The 23,997-nt window shown below is 40.0% G+C and overlaps 1 protein-coding gene across 12 annotated transcripts in view; it reads right to left on the bottom strand.

Annotated features, from left to right (window-relative positions):
- The window catches only part of GTDC1 (glycosyltransferase like domain containing 1), a 201,022-nt gene that overhangs the window by 154,205 nt on the left and 22,820 nt on the right, over nucleotides 1-23,997 (bottom strand). For 10 of the 12 annotated variants that reach the window (XR_006018285.1, XR_006018284.1, XM_042041591.1 and 7 more), the window contains one exon: nucleotides 23,039-23,227. The exons of the other annotated variants lie outside the window; for them this stretch is intronic. The gene's annotated coding sequence lies outside the window, so the exon portion shown is untranslated. The remainder of the gene's footprint in view (nucleotides 1-23,038; nucleotides 23,228-23,997) is intronic. 12 annotated transcript variants of the gene reach the window in all.

Raw genomic sequence — 23,997 nt, 5'->3', positions numbered from 1 at the left:
ACCCTACATGAAAAAGTTGGTTTGTTTTCCCCAGCAAACTTGAAGTAGCAAAACACTAAGTGAAGAGCAAATCACTCTTGTATCAACAAAATTTGGGATTGAGAACTTCAACTGCTCTTGTACAAAAGCTGGAATTGCAAGAGTTAATTTAAACATTAGGCTTGGTAGCCTGAGATGTTTGGCAGCAACACTTGAGTGGGCACAAGCCAGATTTATTTTGCAGTCAGAAGGTATCCCTTTGAATATGTGATGAAAGGATCTGCATCTTCAGTCACACCTTGAGTCCACGAAGAGGATGGAATGAGATCTACTGTCAAATCAAGTTCAACTGTGAAATCAGGGAGGGGTCCCACACACAGGAGCAATTCTGAGGGCAGCTGGCCAGAAAGCCAACCCTGTCCTGGGCTGCATCCAAAGCCATGGGGGCAGCAGGTTGAGAGAGCGGATTCTGCCCCTCTGCTCCCATGAGATGTCACCTGCAGAGCTGCATCCGGGTCTAGGGTCCTCAGTAAAAGAGGGATGTGGACTTGGTAAAGCCAGGCTGGGAGAGCTGGGGGTGTTCCCCTGGAGAAGAGAAGGCTCTGGGGAAACCTTAGAGCCCCTTCCAGGGCCTAAAGGAGCTCCAGGAGAGCTGAAGAGGGACTGGGGACAAGGGATGGAGGGACAGGACACAGGGAACAGATTCACACTGACAGGGTTAGATGAGATATGAGGACAAAATTCTTCCCTGTGAGGGTGGGGAGGACCTGGCACAGGTTGCCCCATCCCTGGAAGTGTCCAAAGCCACGTCGGGCAGGGCTTAGAGCAATCAGGGATAGTGGAAGGTATCCCTGCCCATGGCAGGGGGTGGAACAGAAGGAGTTTTACGGTCTCTTCCAACCCAAACCATTCTGTGATGCAAAGTTCACAAGACATGTAAGATTACTCCAAAATTTATTTCAACCACGATGGAAAATGGACTTCAAAAAGGGGAGCCAAATGTACCTGCCATGCTTTTCACCTTAAGACCTGCAACACAAGCAATTTAAATGACAGTTATGAGGATTTTGCCAACCTATAAAATCCTTCACCAAGGGAAGACAATAAATGACCACATTATTGTTTGTTTCTAAGATGCAACATTTAAGTACTAGATCCATACAGAAGTGTGGGTATGACGCTCTTGTGATTCACTAAGTAACTTCAAGGATTAAATGCTACCTGTACAAAAAAGTCCTCAGTTTCAAATATTAAGTACTAAATTTCAACAAATGCAATAACATTTTGGTCTTTCACTTGCCCAATTCTTTTCACCTCAGGAGAGAGCTGAACCAAGGCTTCACGCTATGGCCACGAGAACAGAAACACCTCTCATTAACTTCTGTGCAGTCAGCACCACGTTATGGCTTTCAGAAACCCCTCGGAAGCTCGCAGAGTCAATAGCAAACACCACACAACACTGAACGAGGGCTTCATACAGCACTAAACATATTTTTCCATGTTAACAATATTTATATCCTATTTCCAACTTGACATGCAGATGATATGTTACCCACATCAATTTATAAAACTAGCACAATGGGAGTTGCCAATTTGATTTAGTGGTGCAGCACCCTGTTTCCTGTAAATAATTTCCCTACCAGGCTTTCACTAAGCCCTCTAAAAGGGCTCTAAAAATATTAAAGGCTGCAGATTCTGGCCAAAATGCTTTCTGACAGCTCACTGCAAGTGTTCCCCAGCATCTCTGCTGACCCAAGAATAGCAAATTTAATGACTTAAGTCACTTGTTTCCATCCTCTTGTCTGCAGAGCTTGCAAAACACTTCAAGGATTGGCTTAAAGCAATGAAGAAAAGTGTATTCATACATTTTATTTTACTTCACAAGTATCAGAAAGTTAAGGGGTCTGCCTCCTCCACTGGGAAGTATCTATGGATACACACATTGCAGAAAGCTGAAAAACACTGACACAAGTTAAATAAACATGTCTGGTATCATCTGCCAATTGAAATGGTGAGCATTGCAGGAAATATTTGTTTTCCATGAATAAAAGCGATACACAAGCATCTCAAAACAATCTGTTTTGGAAGGTTATTTTGGTTGTTTTGTAAACAAGTTTAGGTTCTGAGCTGATGTTTTCAAAACAGATACTGCAAAGCGAATAAATATTCATGTCTGGGGGAGACCCTAACAGACATGAAACAAGTGTGGCCCTTTTTAGCAGTGCCACAGATAAAACAAGGCAAGGACACTCACAGAGGACATCAAGATGTAAATTTTTTCCTTGAAGTTTCTCAGATGGCTGAAAAGTGCCATTAAAATCATTATGCTCAAAAAAGCAGGGGCCTTAAAACCTTGGCTTTTATTGCACATAAGAAATTCTGGCTATAACCCACCATCAGCACTGCAGTCTTTAAAAAAAACAACTAAAAACAGGGATTTTTTTAAATTTGACTTCATTATAAATCACTAAGGTATCAGTACAACTCACTTAGGATTTCAGCTTTAGGGTCGCTTGGGAATCATTTCTGCACCTGTCTAAAAAGAGTCTAAAAACCATTTACTCTGCTTGAGCAACTGGCCACACTTGGAACTTTTCTTCAAAACCTGAAAGTCCTTATCAAAATAAAACATCCTGCTCAACTAAACCAAAATTATGCTGTCACTTAGCTACTTCCACTTATACCACCACAGAACCTGCAGAACCCAGCACATTCCTCCCACACACTGGTACAACACTAAGAATCACAGAATAGTTTGGGTTTGAAGAGACCTTAAAGGTTATCTTGTTCCAACCCTGCAGGCAAGGACACCTTACACTAGGCCAGACTGCTCCACACCCCACCCAGCCTGGCCTTGAACACTTCCAGGATTGGGAGCTCAGGAACATTAAGTATGGTTTATAATAGCCAGGACTACAGGAGTGCAGAGGAAAAAAAATATTCACTGCAGGGCTCAGAGCTGAAGAAACTATTTTAAGGTCATTACTGGAAGATCCTAACTATTTAAACTTTAGCTGGCTATTAGTAGGTGCTCTTGCTGACACTGCTGATAAAAATCCCAGAAATACCATTACAAGGCAACACAAGAAACCGCTCACACCTCACGCACGCAAAGTCTGTGCTTAATATTCCCACTTCTTCATTTCAAAGCCACAAAGATCCCAGGCTTTGCCAGCAAGTTAAAGAGCTGTTCTGACTCCTACTAAAGACATCAGGGTTGTGCAGTTACTCTGGCCATTGGGAAATTTTTGGCAATACCACTAGTTAAGCATTCACAGCAGCCATAAGCAGCTCTTGGAGGTATGGACAGCAGCAGAATATGGAGAGTTTGGGAATACCTCTGTAATCAAGGCAGTGTTACCTCACAACAGTATTTCATGTGCAATCAGACCCGCAGCAATGCTACAGCTGAAACTCCTGGTTGTTTTTTATGTACAAAGGACATGGACCTGTTGGAGTGGATCCAAAGGAGGCCACGAGGATGCTCTGAGAGCTGGAGCCCCTCAGCTCTGAATCCAGGCAGGGAGAGCTAGGAATGTTCACCTGGAGCAAAGAATGCTTTGGGGAAACCTTAGAGCCCCTTCCAGTGCCCAGAGGGGCTCCAGGAGAGCTGGAGAGGGACTGGGGACAAGGGGTGGAGTGACAGGACAAGGGGGAATGGCTTCAAACTGATAATAGAGTGAGATTAGAGATTTGGAAGTGCTTGGGTTGTGGAGGTAACATTAAACCTATATTCAGTTATCGATTTATGCTGTGATTTTCAAAAATCACTTTTAGTAAGTGGATCTGAAGCCAAGAGAGGCATTACATGGGCCTTTCCACAGAATGAATGGTGCAGGTCTTTCTAAATCTTTTCAGATCCCATCTTCCCATCAGTGTTTAAGAGACTGATCCCACAAAGCTTTGTCAGCAATAGATACTTGAAGTTGCTTATGAAACTGATTTAGCCCCACATTTAAAGCAGAAATAAATCTGGAAGACACTCCACTCTCCCACTTTGACCACTGGAGATAAAACATAATTGAGAGAGGGAAAAGGGCAGGAAAGGGAAGAATAAGTTCCCTCCAGAAAATATACATGGTGGAAAAAAACACAGACAGGGTACCCAAATTAAGCAATACCAAGCAAATGCTTTGAGAAAAAGGAATTATTTCCACCTATCTGCATTGATCACACACATGCTTCCACTGACAAGAACCTAATCCAGACTCTGCCTGTTCATCTCAAAGTGGTTATGAAGCCATGTGTGAGGTGCATTCAACATCCTCTAAGATGAACAGAATCTGTTTTGCATGCCAATATCCTTGGAGAGAGCAATATTCATGCAAGATGATTCAAGCTACTCTTCAGAGCTGCATCACTCTGCCTCCCCATTGAAGCTCTGAATGAGCATGGGCAAGAGACATCCATAAACCATTTTTCCTAGAGTCTATACACAGTTGGTTTCTTAACACTCACGGAAACATCTTCTTGGGCATTAACAGAATGACTTAGAAAAAAAGTCTGCTTTTTCTCTTTAGAGCTGAGTTTCTTTTCAAGCTGTGTAACACCACTTGATATTTAGTTTAGCTACTCAACCAAGCATCAGCCTTCAATGTATCCAAGGTGCAGAATGGTTGACTAACACAGACCATTTCACTTGTTTGGGCTTATTTACAAATACCACTTACATACTGCTGGCATTTATAATGACACCTGGGATGTTGCTGACACACCACTACGTTTGTAAAGTTGGAGTCTACAGGCACAGTGGATTCTAAGAAACGTGCTGGGAAATACACACAGCGTTTCCTTTGACTGTAACTAGAATGGTTATTTTGACTATATCCTATCTGAATAGGGAAAAGAGCTTCAGAAACAAGGTTTAGCAAGGCTAATCCCCCACTGATTTTCTTATCACTCAACACTATTTCACTCAATTACTTTTGTCAACAATTTTCCCAAAAATTTCCTCCTGACCACATTACAGGGTTGCTTAAATTATACCATAGAGACACATTCATGCATACACAGAATTTCACATATTTCTGACTATTGTTGCCTACTGACTTGTTATTCCAAAGCCCCCAGTCTCTAAATACTACACTTCAGTCCTAGAAACCTTGACACAGTGTTTGATGACAGAAAAATACTTGGTTTGGTTTTGTGTGTATATAGGCAGACTCTAAGGAATTTACCTTACAATGGAAACAAAAATGGAATATAGATGATTTATTCAGCTTTGCAGTGCCAACAGAGTCCTAACCTGTATTAACATGCCCCAAGCCCAGAAGTGTCCAAGGCCAGGTTGGACAGGACTTGGAGCAACCTGGGATGGTGGAAGGTATGCCAGCCCACGGCAGGGGGTTGAAACTACATCGCTTTTAAGGTCCCTCACAACCCAAACCATTCTGATTCTAAAATAAAGCAAAGCACTAGATCTGTGTACATGCTCAAATTGCAAGCAATTTGTAAGAAAAAACTTGGATTCTCACACAGAATACAATATAACTTCTAACCAAACATTGACGATTGTTCTGGTTAAATATGCTTTAAACAACAATTCTATCTCCTCCCTCCAAACCCTAAATCGTACTACACCTTCTGCCTGGGGTTTTCCCATTATTAACAACAAGAGGTTTCATTTATCTGCTTTTATCCAAAAATGCTGAAGAGCTTAACAAACATTAATTAAACCTCACAACACTCCTGTGAGGTAGGTAGGTATTGTTATCTCTGCTTTACAGATGAGAAAACTTGAATTAAAAATTGTGATTTACACCATTTCCCAACAGTAGCTTTATAATAAAACCAAGAGCAGAAGAAAGGAGTAGTGACTTGTATGTCCCTACTCCCAGCCACCACAGTACACATTCTCTTTCAAACCAGCAGGACTTTACTTGACACTTTGCCACATGTGAGAAAAATATTCTGAAAAACAGTGTTAGTTTATCATTAGCATCATCCCTTCTAAGAAAATACAGATAAATACATCTTTTACCCAGATCATACTTCCATTATTTCATTATGAAAATGAGACAAAATTGTATCCTCTTCATCTGGATAGCTGATGAATTCCATCTTCAAAAGGAAAATCCACACTTCTTGAAACCATATGAATTGTTTCTCATATGACTGAATCCCTGATTTCCTCTTTTCATTTACGTTTCTTAACAATTTCTATTTTTTCCCTATTCTCTTGGCTTCTTTTCTCAATATTTCATGTGGTACTTTCCTTTCCTTAGTTCTACATCACCTTGTTTATTTTTTTCTTCATTTTTAAATTTTTTTTATGATGCAACAAAATCTACACAGGATTGACTTACAAACAGCACATCAACTACTACCTTGATGACCACATATCAATTTTTCCTATCTCAAACTACTCTCACTTCCAACCTGTGTATAAACATGTCTTCCACATCTCCTATCTGACAATCCACAACCTCAAATACTCTTCTCTTTGCCCATTCTGCCATATTCCTCATTAAGAAACCTCCAGTTTGAATACATTCATTTTTCAGTGTTCCAGAAGCAAAAGATTCATGGTCCTCTTGCCTTATTTTCTTTGTCTCACTTCCCTGTCTATCTGTCCTCTATAAAAGTGGCAGTCTCTGCTGTTTTGTAAGCTAAGGTGGCACAACAAATGGTTCTAGATGGACAGGGAGACAACTGAAGTTAAAGAAACTTGTTTTAAAATAAAGTTGATAAAAGCTTTTTTTTTTTTGACAAAACAACTGTTAAATGTTTTTTGAAGTCATATGATTTTCCTATGACTTTATTTCTCTTACTTTAGAATCAGCAGGAAAAGTTAAATTAGACCTTTCTTTTTAAACCACACAAGTTAGCACATCTTGTTTGTGCTGCTTGCTCTAATGAAGTGAGCCTACACTTGCCAGTGCACAGTAAAAATAGGTAGCTCTGTTATTCACATACTCTGCAAGCAGCATCTTGCAGGCTCTGAGAAAACTTGCTCTCATCATATGGAGGCTGCAATAAATGTTCAGCCACTGTTTTCTCCTTCAGCTCTCAAAATTACAGCTGGATTCTTTAAGCATTACATGTGATTTCTTGCACTTTAAAGCTTCTGAGCTACTTGAATTGCAAGACGCAGAAGCTCTGCCCACAGACACTTTCTTGCTCCCACTGATTTCATGCTACAGCCAGAAAAGTACCAAATGCTACTTGTTTCGTGGAATTTGCTGGTCAGTGGACACAGCATCCCCACAGCCACTTCAGCTGAACAGGATCTGTATCTGCCTCTGCAGCACACAAACCCCATCTACTCCTTTTTCATCACTGCACAAAGGTGACATTTCAGAAGAACCTGCTATACCATACCAAAGTATTGTATCATGACAGGCTGAGACAGCTGGGAGTGGTTCAGCCTTGGAAGGAAAAGGCTCAGGAGAGACCTCAGTACCCCTTCCAGTGCTTAAAGAGGCTCCAAGAGAGCTGGAGAGGGACTTTGGACAAGGGCCTGGAGGGACAGGACAAGGGAGAATGGCTTCAACATTGACAGAGGGCAGGGTTAAATGGGATATTAGGAAGAAATTGTTCCCTGTGAGGATGGCAAGGCCCTGGCACAAGGTGCGCAGAGAAGCTGTGGCTGCCCCATCCTGGAAGTGTCCAAGGCCAGGCTGGATGGGGCATGGAGCAACCTGGGATGATGGAAGGTGTCCCTGCCCATGGCAGGGGGGTGGAATGAGATGTCCCTTCCAAACCAAATCATTCTGTGATTCTCTAGGTCTAGGAGCATGAAAGGCCAGTGTAAGGAAAATTACACTTTTCCGACAGTTTTTTACTGCTTAGTTACCAGCATGTTATTTAAATTCACAACTTTTACATTATTTTAGAACAAGCATACTAACTATTGGAAAGAAAGAGACATGCTATTGGTTACTATTTGTTTCCATTTCAAGATGCCTTGCTAAAAGTCTCCCCATTTCTGCATGCACAAAAGTCAGGAGTTATTTAACTTCTGTAGGCACAAAAAGCTGCATTTTTTATTTTTAATATCCCCTAAGGTTACCAATTCCTCTGCATTCAGCCATTAAGAAAACTATCTGAAATCCTGTGAAAACTTCAGATATGCAGCACAGATCAGTAAGTCTCATAATGAGAGGCCTCTCAGCACATTAATCTCACTCTTCACTACTGTCATTTACTTCCTGCTTGATTCCCAATGTTTCAGCTTTTCCTTTTTTTTTATTTTGGTGGATTCTTATCTCCAAAGCCACGCAGGAACTGCTGCTGAGCAAGCACTCTCTTCCAATGCTTAAAACCAGGTGGGAATGCACAAAAAATTAGTTTCAGTGAGACTCCTACTCTTTTGTGTTTTTCCCTTTAGATATATCGACGCTATCAGCATTCTAAACACTCACTTTTCCCAAATAGTTTATGGTGTAAGAATAGAAGATAAAATTGCTTCTGAAATTCTCTAACAATTAATTTTTCACTCTTTATTACGTTAAAAACCCATTTGCCTCTGTAACAAACGCTTTGTGACAAGTATAATAAATTACCCCTCTCTGTGGCAGATGAAAATCTTGAGTGAGACTTGGTTCTGCTCTTCTGAAGCCCCTCACTGGGCAACATCAGACCAAAGCAAGAGCACGAGTTTCTTGGGCATCAGAGCAACACCGGGAACATCAGACGCCAAAGCGTGTGTAGGTGTATTAGCAGTCCTACCATCCATCTGTCAGAAATCTTCGATGTTCCTGCACATCACCCACTGGCAGAGCTGTCTGCCAAGCAAAAATATTATGAAATGTTCATTATATCCTCAAATCTCCCCCCCTTCCCTAGGAGGAAATGGAAAAACCTGTCTCTCCACACACACAGGCTTCACATTCGTTACCAAGAAACGGCGAAAGACTTTCAAATTCACCCAAAAAGAAAATCTACCAAGAAACCAGGACTGGGAATTTAGATTTATTTGAGCAAACTTAACTTACCAGAGGATATGCTGACTTTTAGTTCACATATATCTCATTTTTAAGGTACGTTAAAGACAGAGTTTACAATTAACTGAACAGACAGCGTACAAAAGGCTTTTAGAACTACACCATATGGTCGAGGGAAAGGAACAATCTGGACTATCCACATTTCAATCTGCAGGCTTGTCCACCTCTATAACACATTGTATTGCTGTAATAAAATATTAAGATAGAATTTTAGAAGTGAAAATATCTATCTTTTGCACTACCAGGGAGCAAGGCATCCTACAGTCTAGTGCATTTAATAAATATTTTAACTTTTATGATTTTGCCTTGCTGAATCAGATATAGTCAATAAAATTCCCAATTCATTTAAAACTCTAGTTCCAGAAGGATATGGGTGGGTATTCATCTTATGCTTCAGGGAAATAAAAAATACCAGTTTACATGGGGTATACTGGCAGCAGTTAACGTAACAGATGACACATTCTTGGAAATTAAATAAAAGCAGAAAGAAAATAGCCATTGTTGCTCAGTGAAGGACTGATCACATGGTCACAGCTGGAACCAGTGTAAATCATTCATTAATAAAATTCTGTTGTAGTAGTCACTTTTCTTCTGCTTTTCAAGTGCCAATAGAATAAAAGACCTCTTTCGATTCTTTGCAGAATGGAGACACTTACAAGTATTTCATAGGAACTCTTAAGCTTACTAAATCTTTACAGAAAAAAAATGCCTGCAAGGAAGGCATTGTTGGTACCAAGGAAGTATATAAATACTTTTCTATTTTACATATAATCCCAGAACACAGTCCAAGGAGATACTTGCTTCACTCTGTACTAGCCCGAATTCTGATCATACAGAATCCAAATCTTGAGAAAAAAAAAATTATCTGAAGCCTTTGTAAGGCTCATTTTATAATGTAAAGAATATAAATGCAGCCTTGTGAGTCAGATCCCTCAATGTGAACTAGAAAGTTGCACTAGATGAAATGCAGGCACTCCACAGAGATCATGCAATACTCAAGTATTCCATGATTACATACTCTTGGATAGAGGTATCATAGGCTCATGGCCAACTCTGCCCAGAGCAGGAGGTTGGACTAGGTGGCCTCCAAAGAACAGTTCCAATCTGAATTACCCCATGACCCCATGTTCTTTTACACTATAGAGTTCTCTCTTGAGCTGTGACACTTATTTTCTCTTAAAAAAAAATATATATATAACAACTGTTTCAAGTTTTGTGTTTCATTGCCACCAATAGCAGGAAAAAGCCTCACAAATCCGTATGACTTCGCAGGTAGTGAGTTATTTAATCACAAAAGTCAGATCATACCCTGCAATTACTTTGAAAGCAACCTCCTGGTATCTAAATTCTGGTATGTTCAGTGTCCTACTCACAACACCACAGGATAAGAGGCCTGTTTTTCTACTCCTTTTGGAGAAACTACCGAGCACAGCAAACCTAGAGTACGCCATTTGATGCTTTAAACTGCCACAATATAAATTAAATGGGATGGATTTTCCTCCACTCCAAAAGAAAAAAAAAAATCAAAACCCCCCCATTCCTCATCATCTGGTACAAACACAGCAAGAACAGAGCATTTAAAATTGTCAATAATTCCTTTAATTGAAAGGTTTCTTTGAATTTAAAAGCTAAAAATATATTATCTCCCTCATTCTGTGCCTACTAAGCAGTCTGAGCAAAGACTTAAAGCACCCTGGCTTGAGAGGATATTTGGGTTTTACTGCCGAGCCTGCTAAGGACTTCTCAAATCTCCCCCAAGCCAGGGACCCCGGGAACACAGCAGCATAAGCCTCGTGCAGCCGGTGGGGACGCGCCGGTGCAAACTCCAACACATGCTTACATTTCCACAAGATCAAAGGCTCAACTGCTCTGCTCTTCAGTTTACTGCAGTTATTCCTACCTCACAGTGACATCCTCAGCAGAGGGAGATGCTTGATGGAAAACTGGTTCACGTTAAAAAAAAAATAGAAAAAAAGAAAACCCCCCCAGTTTTTGAGTAATTAACTTCAAGTGGGATGACGTGACAGTTCAAAGCACTGTCGCTGCTAAGAGCATTACTTGCACACAGGAGGAAATCACTACCTAAAAAAACCTGAATATGTAAATGAAATTTGTCAAATTCAGAAGCAAAAACCACCCCTAAATATTGTGCTAATTTCTAATAATTGTTAATATTTTAACAGTTATCTGTATACTCTTTGTCAGAACAGGTAAAATCAGAAGGCAGGAAAGCAAATTGAGCATGGAAGTGCTAAAGAAAAATCTGTACCTAAAGCAACAGCAGAAAACATCAGCTCTCACACACGCACAGGCCATGATGCAGACAGGCAGCTTTTATATAAAATACCATTTTCTGCTCTTCCTCTCTACAAATAATAAAAACAGTGCCTTTTTACTAACGGAAAAATGCAGTAACACAGATCCTGACTGGCCAGGACACACAGGTTAAGTTTCCTTCATGATGTTTGGTGATGTGTTTCCATTTCAATAAAATTATATTTTTATTTTTACATAAAAGCTGTTGAAAAGTGTGTCCAACCAACTTAGGACTTTTGTCCAGGCTGAACCCCCCAGCTGCTCCTCATCAGACTCCCTTCCCCAGCTCCATTCCTTTTCTCTGGACACAATCCAGCCCCTCAATGTCCTTGTCATGAGGGGCCCAAAAGTGAATGTAGCATTTGAAATGTGGCCTCACCCATGCCAAGTATATTATTTTAATTGCTTCCATGCCTAATTGGCACTATCTGGAAGTTCCCAGCAGCCAGGTGAGGTCATCATTCAGGCCATTGGGCTGGCAGCTGTACCTCCACCAAGCAGCACCAGACACAGGGGCCCACAGCTCTGCACTCTTCTCATGGCCAGTGACAATCAGGAAAGGCTAGCAGCACAAAAAAAAAAAAAAAAAAAAATCCAACTTCTGAACATATACAACTAATAATCATTTTTCCTCACTGAAAACCCAGTACCCAGCTCTAGGTAGACTGGTTCTTTCAAATGAAGTGTGACAGGGTAAAAAAAAAAAAAAAAAAAAAAAAAGAATTTAAAAAAAAAGGCAGTATTTAGTTCAACTAGGAAACATATGACAGATACAAGCTAAAGTTAATGCTAGGAAAGCTAAAATTTATCATCTTTACTAATCCCTCTCAACGGAAACAATAGGACAGAATTAAAAATGACAAAGTTAAGATGAGGGAGTACATTTGGGGGAGGTAGGAAAGGGAGACACAAGGAGGCCCATGAGGAAGGGCTGCTGCCACCTCACCTAGAAAACAGCAATTTATTTCCATCAGCTCTTTAGATCACTGTAATGACTTTTTCACATAGACAAGCATCAGAATTATTAATGTCAGTGGCTATTACCCAAGTATGCACACAATAAACAAGTTCAAGCATTTAAACTTCTGGGCTGATTTACACTTTAAGTCAGAAGTAGCAGTCATCTATACTGAAAGATCACAATCAAGTTAATCCCTTTAGTTTAGATCATTAAGGCATAAAAGTCCTCACTAGAGTTATATAAATGAAGATATTCACAGAAAAGAAATAAATATTTCCAAAACATCCTGCTCCTCTGCAACAGAAGAGAAAGTACTGCAGAAAGAATGGTGCTGGGTGAGAGACAGGACAGTGAAACTGCCCCAAGAGTGAATTTCACACTGTAGGGAGCAGTTGATTAATATTTTTGACAGTAACAGAATAAAGAGGGGCTGGGCTTAATCAAATAGCTGCTTTACAACCTAAATCTTATTAAATTTGTATCATAACTTTCTAATTGTGTATTAAAATGTGGCTCATGTTAGGCAGTAAATAGCTTTTAAGTAAATGCTTTGCTCTCTTTAGCAAGACAAATCTTCAACACCAACTTTAAATACCAAAGCTGTCTCTCACTCAAATGCTTTCAGGTTTGTTTTTCTTTCCTCCTGTTGTATTCAAAATATGCAGACTTGGATGCCTATAACTTGCACATAAACCTGAAATATGGCATTTAAATCCCTTCATTAAAAGCTAAGCACTCCAAGGGGCTGAAGACAGAAGCTGGAGCAAAGGCAACTACTCCCTCAACCAGGACCAGAGAGGATTTACTCCAAGAACCAAACCCCCAGAGCTTGGGGTGTCTCATTCTTGCATTTCCAAGGTGACACATTGCTGCTCTGTGATTTACCATGAGGTTGGTGAAGTTTCTTTGAGAAACCAAAACCAAGTGGCAAGCTTGGGTACAGGGGTGTGCTCTCAAAACGCTCACAGCATCACTTTTCATCTTCTAAGACATAAATTCATGTGATCTTTGAACAACTATTTATTTCACACCAAACCAGATATCTCCCTAAAGCTTACCAATACAGCCTGCAGGCATATTTCTTAAATAAAAGTACTGAATCCTTGTATACTTAGAATTTGCATAGCAAAGGGATGAATCAACTATCACAGAAGTAGTAACACTGTGTACCAACTGCTCACCTCTTGCAGAACTAAAAATCCCCTGTTTACAGGGTTTAGGTGGGACTCTACAAAGTGCTTTTCCTCATGTTTCACAACTGTGAGGAATAATTTTCTTGCAGAATTCTGACAACTGCTGTTCAGGCCGTTCAATGCATCAGTTATGTTCATGGCATTTATACTTTGCATGTATAAAACTCTTTACTTGTAGATTTTATTTATTTCTGCCTAAAGGTTACTGGGATTCTACATCTCATGTCAATTAAATTACATCAGTAAGGCAATTATTTTGTTGGAATGTTCCAAATAACTTTTCATACTAATTCTTGCTGCAAAAAAAAAATTATTTTTTGTTATAGAGATGCTTCAGTTTTAACAAATCTAGCAAACTATGGGATTTCCAGCAGCACCTAAATGATTAGTAAAAGAAATGTAAGGTGCTACATAGGGCTACATTTGACAGAATTAAATCACTTTGCTGCTCTAAGTGTTCAGAAAATAAGTAGCTATATCTGAGAACAGGGAATGAATAAAAGGTGTGAATTCTGTACATTTGTTAGAGCAGAGGAGTAACTTTTTTTTAACCAGAAGAACCAGAAACAAGTAAATAGTGGAGGAAAGTCCAGCAGGAAAGATTCTGCTCACGTGACCATTTGAGAAATATTTAAGGTTAAATTAATTTATTTTACATTAAGAGATCATAATTAAAGCTTTACAAAACCTACTAGCAGAGATTTACTGAGAAACTGTGATGGAGGCTACCAACATATGATACACTATCTCCTGTGATCTAAAAAAATTCTTATCTGCTACAGAACAGAAGTTAAATGCCAGTTGGCTTAAAATTTTCTAAGAAAAGGCTGTTTTCCAGAAAAGCACGTGGCTGAAATAGGGCTGCTGTTAACCAAAGGCTTCTAAAAAATACACCAGGTCTGCTTCTGCCAGCCTCCCTCGAGCTGCACCTACTCACATGAGAACTCCCAGAACTGGGCTTACATGGAATAGTCTACATGTCATATTATATATTTTGATGTATTATATAATATTCATTGCATAATAACATTGTCACCTGGTTTATGTTTACAAACAAGTATTATATACACATGCATATTCTTACATAAGATGATGAACAATACCTGTTCCAAACATGTCCCAGCTTTAGATTCGTTCTCCACACAAAGCCACCAGCACTGTCCCATGCAAACACTGGCACAATGTGATCTCCTAAACAGAGCCATGACAACTAATGGAATTACACCAAAATACTATGACCTATATTTATATTGGGGATAGTCTTACCACAGTTCTTAAACACTTGCTCTGCAGCTCAGGAATTAGCTGTATCTCCTCAGCCCTGTATAATTTGTCATGTTGATATTTTGCCTTGCCTGGTGAAAAACTCCTCCCACTCTTATCCTCCACTGGAGGTAGCTCAGATTTAAATTGGCTTAAATACAGCTCAGGTAATATATAGTCCCATGATCTCTTTTTTCCCCCTAATATCTTATTATAACTCACCAAAACCAACTAGAAGGTCTTTAGGGTTCCTTCCAACCCAAATCATTTTGTAATTCTGTGAAAATAATTGTAATTAATATTAATAATTACGTTACTTCCTTCCATCCCCAAGTGGAAATTTATGGTTCTTTTGCTAAGCAGAAGTCAAACCTGATAACCCAGGGAGCTTTCATATGAAGACTTCACATGAACATCTTACAGATAAAAAAAGAAAAAGTTCTACTTATTTGCCCCCAAATTCAGCTAATACAAGGCCACCCACCTGCTCACCACATCTCCAAGCACGGAATATTTGGCACAAGGAGGCTCTGCACAGACCCAGCTTTTACCTTATTTTTTACCAGTCTTGCTGTATTTACAAGAATATCCAACAAAACATTAAGACTCCTGAAATAACAAAATGGTTAAACTTTAAGGAGCCTGCATGCATGTGCTTCAAAATATACATGGTAAAATTATACATCTAATTATATGTATACACACAGTACATATTTTTAAATGTATTACAAATTACACATACAAAAAACTACTCCTACCCTGCTGCTATTATCATTTACATTTTATTTTTATTTAAACCAAAGTTCTTACACCTGTGGTTTCAGGGAACACAGCACCAACACCCACTGTACCAGAATGCCAGGGAAAGTCAATTCTAGTCAAATATTTCCTTTTGACTGAAGTGCGAATCGCCTGAGCTGAATGTGTACAAACTAATTAGCAAAGCAGGTATCCCCAAGCTGTGAGCAACTTCTCACTCCTCAGGCTACCCAACAGCCAATACTTCACCACTTTTAATGACCATCATCCTACAAACAACCAAATCCTGCTCAGCCAACGAAATCTGAAGATTTTCAGAGATGTTCTTAATGTTCATTATTAATACTGAAGTGGAAGTTAGCACTTACAATATTTTGAAGAACTACCCCCACTTTTGTGCTGGAATCACCAGAGGTATGATCATGGTATGCAAATCCCATTGGATTAAATGCCCTCATCAAAACTTCTTATAGGTACATTAAAAATTGAAAGGGCATAAACAACTCTGGCAGCTCGGAGCTCGAGTTGGTGATCTTCGCAATTCATAAACATCGACACTTGGGCAGGTTTGCAGGGGAATACAACTAATTATTATCTTTTGCTTAAGGGCATGTACAGTGAGCTCTGCAGGTACTGCCACTGCTTTTAGCCTAATGTATTGCCTCTTCAAGTCTTTCAATATAAGAACTCGCTGCTGTTCTCTAAAGCATTTCCAGTGTTACCAAACTGCTTTATATTCAAAGAGAACACACTGAACCTTCTGAAAGATGTTGCTTAGGAAGAAGCAGCAGTTACAAAATGTACTTGCAAATAGTGACTTTATATTGTTTGCTAAGAGACAAAATCATGGAATGGTTTGGGTTGGAAGGGACCATAAAGTTCATCTCATTCCAACCCTTGCCATGGGCAGGGACACCTTCCACTACCCCAGGTTGCTCCAAGCCCCATCCAGCCGGGCTTGGGACACTGCCACGGATCCAGGGGCAGCCACAGCTTCTCTGGGCACCCTGTGCCAGGGCCTCACTACTCTCCCAGGGAGGAATTCCTTCCCAATATCCCATCTCACCCTGTCCTCTCTCAGTGCAAATCCATTCCCCCTTGGTCACTCCATGCCCATGTAAATTGTCTCTCTCAATTTTGTTGGCTCCCTTCAGGTACTGGAAGTTCGCCATTATATCACCCTGAAGTTTCTCTTTTCCAGGCTGAACAATCCCAACTCTCTTAGCTTTTCCTTGTAGGAGATTCACTCCATCCCTCTAATCATGTTCACCTGTCAGTTAGCACACAGTTTTTTGACAAAAATGTCAATGCTTCATAAAACACAAAAAAGTGCAAGTCAGCAACTTTTTATGTAAGCAGCTTAACTTTTCAAAATTATTAAAACATCTACCTCAATGACTGATTAAAAACAAAATCACCTTACAATTTATCCACTGTGAATTTATGCATTGATGGCACTAAAAAAAGCAGGTATTTTGGGACTGGAAAAAGGAGGTAAAGCATAATTATTCAAACTAGAAGATTCTTAAGTTCAATCATCCATGGTAAAGTGACCACCAAAATCCTAATCTTGAAATAACAGAGCAAAAATTGCCCCATAACACAAGTGGGGAGAGAACACTATCCACCAGCACCACCAGTGTAGCTCTCTGAATACTCACCTCTGGGTTATTTCACTCCAATTTTGGTTAGCTGATATCAAGTTTTGAGGCGCACTTAGTCTCAAACTTTGGGGAATTTTAGCCATTCCAAAAAGATACTAAGAATCCTGTTTGCAATCCTATGAAAATGATCACTCCAGGCAATACTTTGGGTTCTTAACATTTCACTTCAATGCAGAATATGGCCCAAGTAAGACTAACTCAGTATTTTCCACTCAGAACTGTAAACCCTACTTTCATTTCTTCATGTAAGGGATTGGTATGATCAGTAAGGAGCAGTTTCACTACTACAAATAATGAGGCAGCAAATTATAGAAAATGAAAACTTCCTGAGCAAACTAACAGCCTCTTCAAATACTATTTGTAATGTTTTTTCATTAACTATTTCCTCACTAAATGGCTTTTTGTTTTTAATTTAGATTCACAGATATGCCAGGCTTCTAAATAAAACATCAGTTCAAAGACTGAAGACATTTTACACGTGGTTTACAGCTAATGAATTCCCAAAGTTGAAAGAAAACATTGCAAAGAAGTTAGTTAAAAACAGTAGTGAGATTCTGCAAATAGATTCAAGTCTTCAAAAGAAAATCAGTCACTGCATGCAGCTTTAAAGCAGGTCTTTCAAGATAGGATTAAACTAAACCTTTATTTAGTGAAATGACACTAAATAAAAACAGTACAAAAAAGACGTAAGTCTAAAAACAATAACAATCATCCTCAAATACCCTGGGTTTGGTACAAGAATCTCTACAGGTTCCAACAGCTCTGCTTGCAAGTGTGAGTTGGGGGCTCTGCTCATTTAGGTTGTGTTTCCATGACTTGACTAGATGTGCTTATTGAAAAAAAATAGAACAATCACTTCTTTGTGATGGGGAGCAGCAGCAGGTGGAAGAGTGGCCCACACTTTAATTACTGGCAAAATAACACACAAGGTTAAGCCAAAACTTCTTAGTATGTATTGCAATAACACTTGATACATTGTTATCTCTGATGCCCAAATTAATGTTTTCTATTTGTTCCTTGATCATAGAATGGTTTGGGTGGGAATGGACTTTAAAGATCATCTTGTTCCAAATCTCCTGCCATGGGCACGGACGCCTTCCACTATGCCAGGCTGCTCCAAAAGCCCCATCCCACCTGGCCTTGAACACTCCCAGGGATGGGGCAGCCACAGCTTCTCTGGGCAACCTGTTCCAGCAGGTTTTTGCAAATCACTTCAGATGGAGACATCATTTTGGGTAAAGCAGAGCTGAACACAGGTCAGTAAGAGCAGGATGTATCACTAATACTCAGTGGCAGTTAACGCACCAGGTCCTTCCAAACAGCAAGACAAAGCTCTAAGCATAGGGAGCAACAGTATCTGAGAGAGTTTTAGCTGGCAGAGATTAAAAGAAACTCAGAAAAAAGCTTTAGCAACCAAGATAAAGATTTTCAGAAACACACTGATGCTGCTGCCATCTGCAAATCCCTGCCAGAGCATCCACAGTACCTGGGCCGACTCTCTCTAGGTGTGTTTGCATATCTGTGAAACAACACACCTTCCCTTCTGTGTCTGCAGACCCATCCTTTGATCATGAATATAAAACAGCAGCAATCCTTACAAAGGAATGATAATAGCTCACTGCTTTGATACCTATGGCAACATGACTAAAAACAAGCAATTCAAAGAAACAACTAATTCAGTTTAGAGTTATGAAGTTATGAGCTTTTTCTTTTCCTGTGGTCTTTAAGTTATCTGCAAAGCTCTTTCATCCAATTTTGTAAAGAAGTGTAAGTAGCCATTCTGAATTGATTATTACAACTTCAGGATGAGTGACACTTGACTGAAAGAGTAAAAGGATGTCAATCGCCTTTGTTTTCATTTTCAAAGAAGGAACAGGAAAATGTTCTTCTCCCTGCACGCTCTTCTACGCAAAAAAGAAAGTTACAGACTCTAATTTTGGCCCATGGTCTTGGAGTCCATTCTGCCTCCACTAATGACTAATACGTAGAATAATAGGCAAAATTCTTCAGCAGTCTGGACAAAGCAAGCTGAACAAAAAGTGTTATTTTACTAAAATAAACTTGATCCTGCACACAGAATGTCTGCAGGCCCAATTCACCTGTAATCTATAATTTTCCAATGCACAGAAGTTACCAAAATACCATATGGCTGTTCTTTACTGCAGCAATTCAATACCTTCAAGAAGGCAGGCATTCACTCAATTTTTTTTCTTTTTCTTTCTAAAATTTATGTTTGGTCCCAGCAACTCATCTTGTGCCATAAAATGTTTATGGTTTCAACTTGTATGGAAGAGTCCAGCAGCCTTCAGAGATCAAAGGGTCATTCTCACTGTCAAAACTGGAAGTTTCACAATGATAACTTCATTTTCATTACAGCTTCACAAAAGATATAGAAAGACAACTCTTCCAGCTGCCAATAGCCTTACAGACTAAAAACATGCAACCCCAACCAGTAAGTTTTTGCTGACCACAGAACACACAATTAGGTCTTGTCAAATGCTTTCAGTACCATAGAATAACTTATGCATTTTTAAGACTGTAAATAAATTGCCAAAAAGCTACATGACAAAACACAGCTTGTCTGCATAAAAAGTTTAAAAAAAAACCAACCCACCTTTATCTTCTTTCAGTACAGCAGATGAAAGCATATTTTAAGTCATTATTTCCTCTTTAGGCTTCCCCCTCTAGATGCAGGGAGGGGTTTTAGTTTCCATTCTAACCTGAGATGAACCAGTCAGCCCAGAAAGCTCATTCAGTGCTTCAAAACTATCACACTCTAAAATTCAGGGTTTGTTCCACAACTTTGATGCTCCAGGTGAGCCAGGATCAAGAGTTCTGCACAGACTTTAACTCAGTGAGAATATTGCTTCCTACAGATCCACACCCCTATTCTGCTACGGGGTCTCTAAGCCAGTAAAAGTTAAATAACCGTAAGTGAAGGGATGTATATAAATAAAAATACACATTTTAATACAAAGTACATATTTTGAAGACTTTGAGCCCATCCCTAAGCAATATTTTTGAATTGTTTGTAAGTGTGCCCGTAAGACATGCTTAGAATTGCTCTGCTATATGAACATATTCATGAAAAATTAAAAAACAAACCCCCCCCCAACCAATAAAAGATACAAGACAAAATTGGTATTTTAAGATTTAGTTCTGCAAGAAGTATTCTGACTACACCAGGGTCCTACCAAGCATGTTGTCCCAGCTGAACTGGCAGGTTCCAGCTAGCACCCATCCAGCTGCTGTTCCCTAGCAAACATCTGAGTAACTACCCCTGCATTGTCTCATTAACAAAAACAAGAATTAAGACAGTGTCACCAAATACACTGAAACAGTGAGTTAATGAGATTACACACTGGAAATCACCTAAAAATAATTATTAGCTGTTTACCAGAATCCTGTGAAGTTTCCAGTAGATAATATTCAAATTTAAGTTGTCAGAAAAAAAAAACCCTATCAGCCTATGTATAAACAGATATGAGTACAAACCATGCACCATCTCAAGGTCTGCACTTGCCTCTTCTTCTGCATGGGGGAAAGTGTGAGAAAGGGTTCTCATTATAGTCTCTGAAGCACACTCACAGAAGCAACCACACGATTCAAGTGTCTGTGCTCCTTCCTGACTGCTGCTGTTTGAACACAGGATATTGTTGTGCTTTGCACTAAGACATGTACCTCAGATTTTAAAGTGCTGGTGTTTTCATAATTCAGGAAAAAAAAAAGCTTCCAGCAGTAATAACCTACAGAGTAATAGAAGACTTCAAAATATCAGAATAATTTGGATTGGAAGGGACCTTCAAGAACATCTTGTTCCAAATCCCTGCCATGGGCAGGGGATCTTGCCACTACCCCAGGCTGCTCCAAGCCCCATTCAACGTGGCCTTGGACACTTCCATGGATCCAGGGGCAGCCACAGCTTCTCTGGGCAACCTGTGCAAGGGCCTCATTGCCCTCCCAGGGAAGAATTTCTTCCTTTCCTGGTTTTAAATTAAGCTTCATCATTTGTAAGCCTCCAATAATTTTGAAAAATTACGTAGGCTGACACCAACCCTCTATTTTTTTTTACCCTTAACAGTAACACTTGGGTACCAAAGCCTACGCATGGAAATCAGTAACATTTATGGAGCCACTTAACTGCACACTGTAGCATAAAACAAGTCACAGATGAACAAGTTGTGTTTACCTACCAAGAATATACCTGGAATAATGAGATACTGGAAGTTGGTCACCTCCAAGGGCAGCACTGGTGGTCTCCACCTGATCTCCACTCACCCCAAAGAACACCCATCTGCCCTCAGGCTCGTGACTGCTTTATGTGTGCTCAAGGTATTTCAGTGTCTGTGCTCCACACCACAGGAAATTGTGCATAATTAAAGTATTCCAGAAAAAATACGCAGGTAACTTTGAGCTCCAGTTTCAGAGGAGAAGGTGAAAGTTTCATGGAGTTGCAATGAGACTTGGGCACCTGAATATTTAAACCATTTCTGACAATGGCAGTTCAAAGACTCAAAGTTTTGAAAACCTTATCCTATATAATGCAAATCACAGATAGCTGGACATTAGGAAGAATTCAAAATGCACAATTTTTACAGTTTGTGGTAAAAAAATTACACAATATGTAATATTTGTGTGAACTGAATTTCTTTTTTTCTCTCATCACATCAAGTTCTCTCACTTGGGAGAGGGAGGGAGGGAGGGAGGGAGGGAGGGAGGGAGGGAGGGAGAAATACTGTTCTTCCCACATGAGGCTGTTTATCCCCAGCTCAGGACAGGGGTGTCCTTCATGGCCCCTTCCACCTGCTGACACACACCAGAACACAACACTCCTTTATGGTTCTGTGACTGTCATCTCTGCCCAACTCCTGAGGCTACTTCTGTGCAAGAAGCAGTGTCAGAGGCATCACAGCTCTGGCAAAATTCCCCATCGAGAAAGCACTGTGGTGGTTGTAAGCAATTTAAGAAAGAAGGAAGGGCCTGGAGTTTGTTGCTTACTCCTGTATCTCAAACTTAATTAAATTTGAAACATGGCAGAAATTAGGACACAAACAAATAATTAAAACATTAATCATAAATGAATTCACAGCTTAAAAATATAGAGTCCTTGGCATGGATTTCATGTGAGTAGCTGAAAGTCTGTTATTTCCTGTAGCACCTACTCTTCTGTTAAATGCAGTACAGGTTGCCTGATGAATTCAGAAGTTACTGGAAAAGAAAGGGGAGAGAAGGAATGGCACTGACACACTCTATGTCACACCAGCTTGTTTCCTTAAACAGACCACACTTAGAGCGGTTTTAGAGGCACATTTCAACTTGAAGATACAACCAAATTTATTAATTCTCAGTGTGAGGAAAACTAATTTTTCACACCAAAAGTATAAAAAATACAATCTCAATTCACTGCTGACTACAATTAGTTTGAACATATATTGATGGGGGGGGAGGGGGGCCGGGGAGGCAGTGGGGTGTTAAATAAATATATATCTGAATGGCCAAATATTTTTGGTCATCTCTTCCTACTCTGCTGTAGGTCCCAGCTGTCATTTAGGTCTGTCACTCTTTTACAGCCACATGAAGCCAGTCTACTTGAATTACAGGTGCAGCCTAATTGTTAACAGACACATGTCATTCATGATCTTAACATCTCCCACCTCTGCTACAACCACATGAATCCAGGCTTTGATTAAAAAGGAGAAAACCAGAAATCAAACATGTTGCTAATTGTGTCTCAAAGGAAAGATTCCTTTGACTCCCAAAGCCTGCAACCTTGTCACACTTACCAAACACTGGAAGCACAATGTGAACCATGCCATCATTTCAGGGCAAGCAGAGTAAGAAATCATTAGTAGGCATCTACTAACACCAAGAATTCCAAACCCATCAAGCCTCTCAAACAGGGAACTCTCTCCCCTTTTCATCTAACAAACACATCATATTTATCAGAAGCATTATTACCTGCATCCAAAAATGGGAGCAGTGAAATACCAGGTGGTGCTGCTTCAGAGGTTTTCACCAAAGCAGTTTGGGAATCTTGGCTATGGATCTCAGTGGTGAGCAGTACCTCTTCCAATCCATCCTATCTGCTCCAGTCCAATGGACAGCTGGCAATGTGCAATTTTCCTGATTGTAGTAGAGTTCTTTAATCTAAACAGAGTTGGGGGGAGAAAGGAAAAGATAGTTTAAGCTCATCTGGTCTAACTTTCTAACTGTTTTAGGTTTAGAAGAGACTAAATGTTGTCCAGAGAGGTTGTGGTCTCCCAGTCCCTGGAAATGCTCAAGACCAGCCCTGGATGGAGCTTGGAGCAACCTGGTCTAGTGAAAGGTGTCCCTGCCTGTGGCAGGGGGTTGGAATTGGATGATCTTTAAGGTCCCTTCCAACCCAAACCATTCAGTGATTCTGTGAAGAAGTTCCATCCAAATACTGCCCAATACTACATCATACAAATATTTATCCCAAATACCTTCTGTAGTCTAACAACATCAGTGAAGACAGATCAAATAAAGGCAAAAGACAGGTGACCCCCTTCTGGATCTCCAGAGAACAACCAGTCCAAACCCTCTGCTCAAACCAGAGAACAGGAGGGCCCCCAGGACCACCTCCAGTTCTGAGCATCTCCATAGATGGAGCCTCTGAGGCGCAACTTTGGTCGCTCACAGCAAAAAACTTCTCATTTTATCAGAATTTCCTCTATTTCAGTTTGTGCCCCTGAGCCCACTCATCTCAAGGCTGAACTGTCCCAGCTCTCTCTGCCTCTCCTCGTGTCACCCCTGCATTCGCACAGTGGGGTTTCCCAACCTGTTTTCTCTATCAGCTACAGTTTTACTGTATTTTGATGACTGAACTACATGACTAACTGCAGATGTGTTTCTCCAGTATTCTTTGCATCATCTGAAAAATAAAGCAGCAAAAATTA

The sequence above is a fragment of the Corvus kubaryi genome, unplaced genomic scaffold (assembly GCF_017639235.1).
Source record: "Corvus kubaryi isolate FWS band 111438036 unplaced genomic scaffold, C.kubaryi_AGA036_p1.0 37396, whole genome shotgun sequence".
NCBI lineage: Eukaryota > Metazoa > Chordata > Aves > Passeriformes > Corvidae > Corvus > Corvus kubaryi.
The sequence above is the reverse complement of the archived record's forward strand: the minus strand, read 5'-3'. Positions and strand labels throughout refer to the sequence as shown.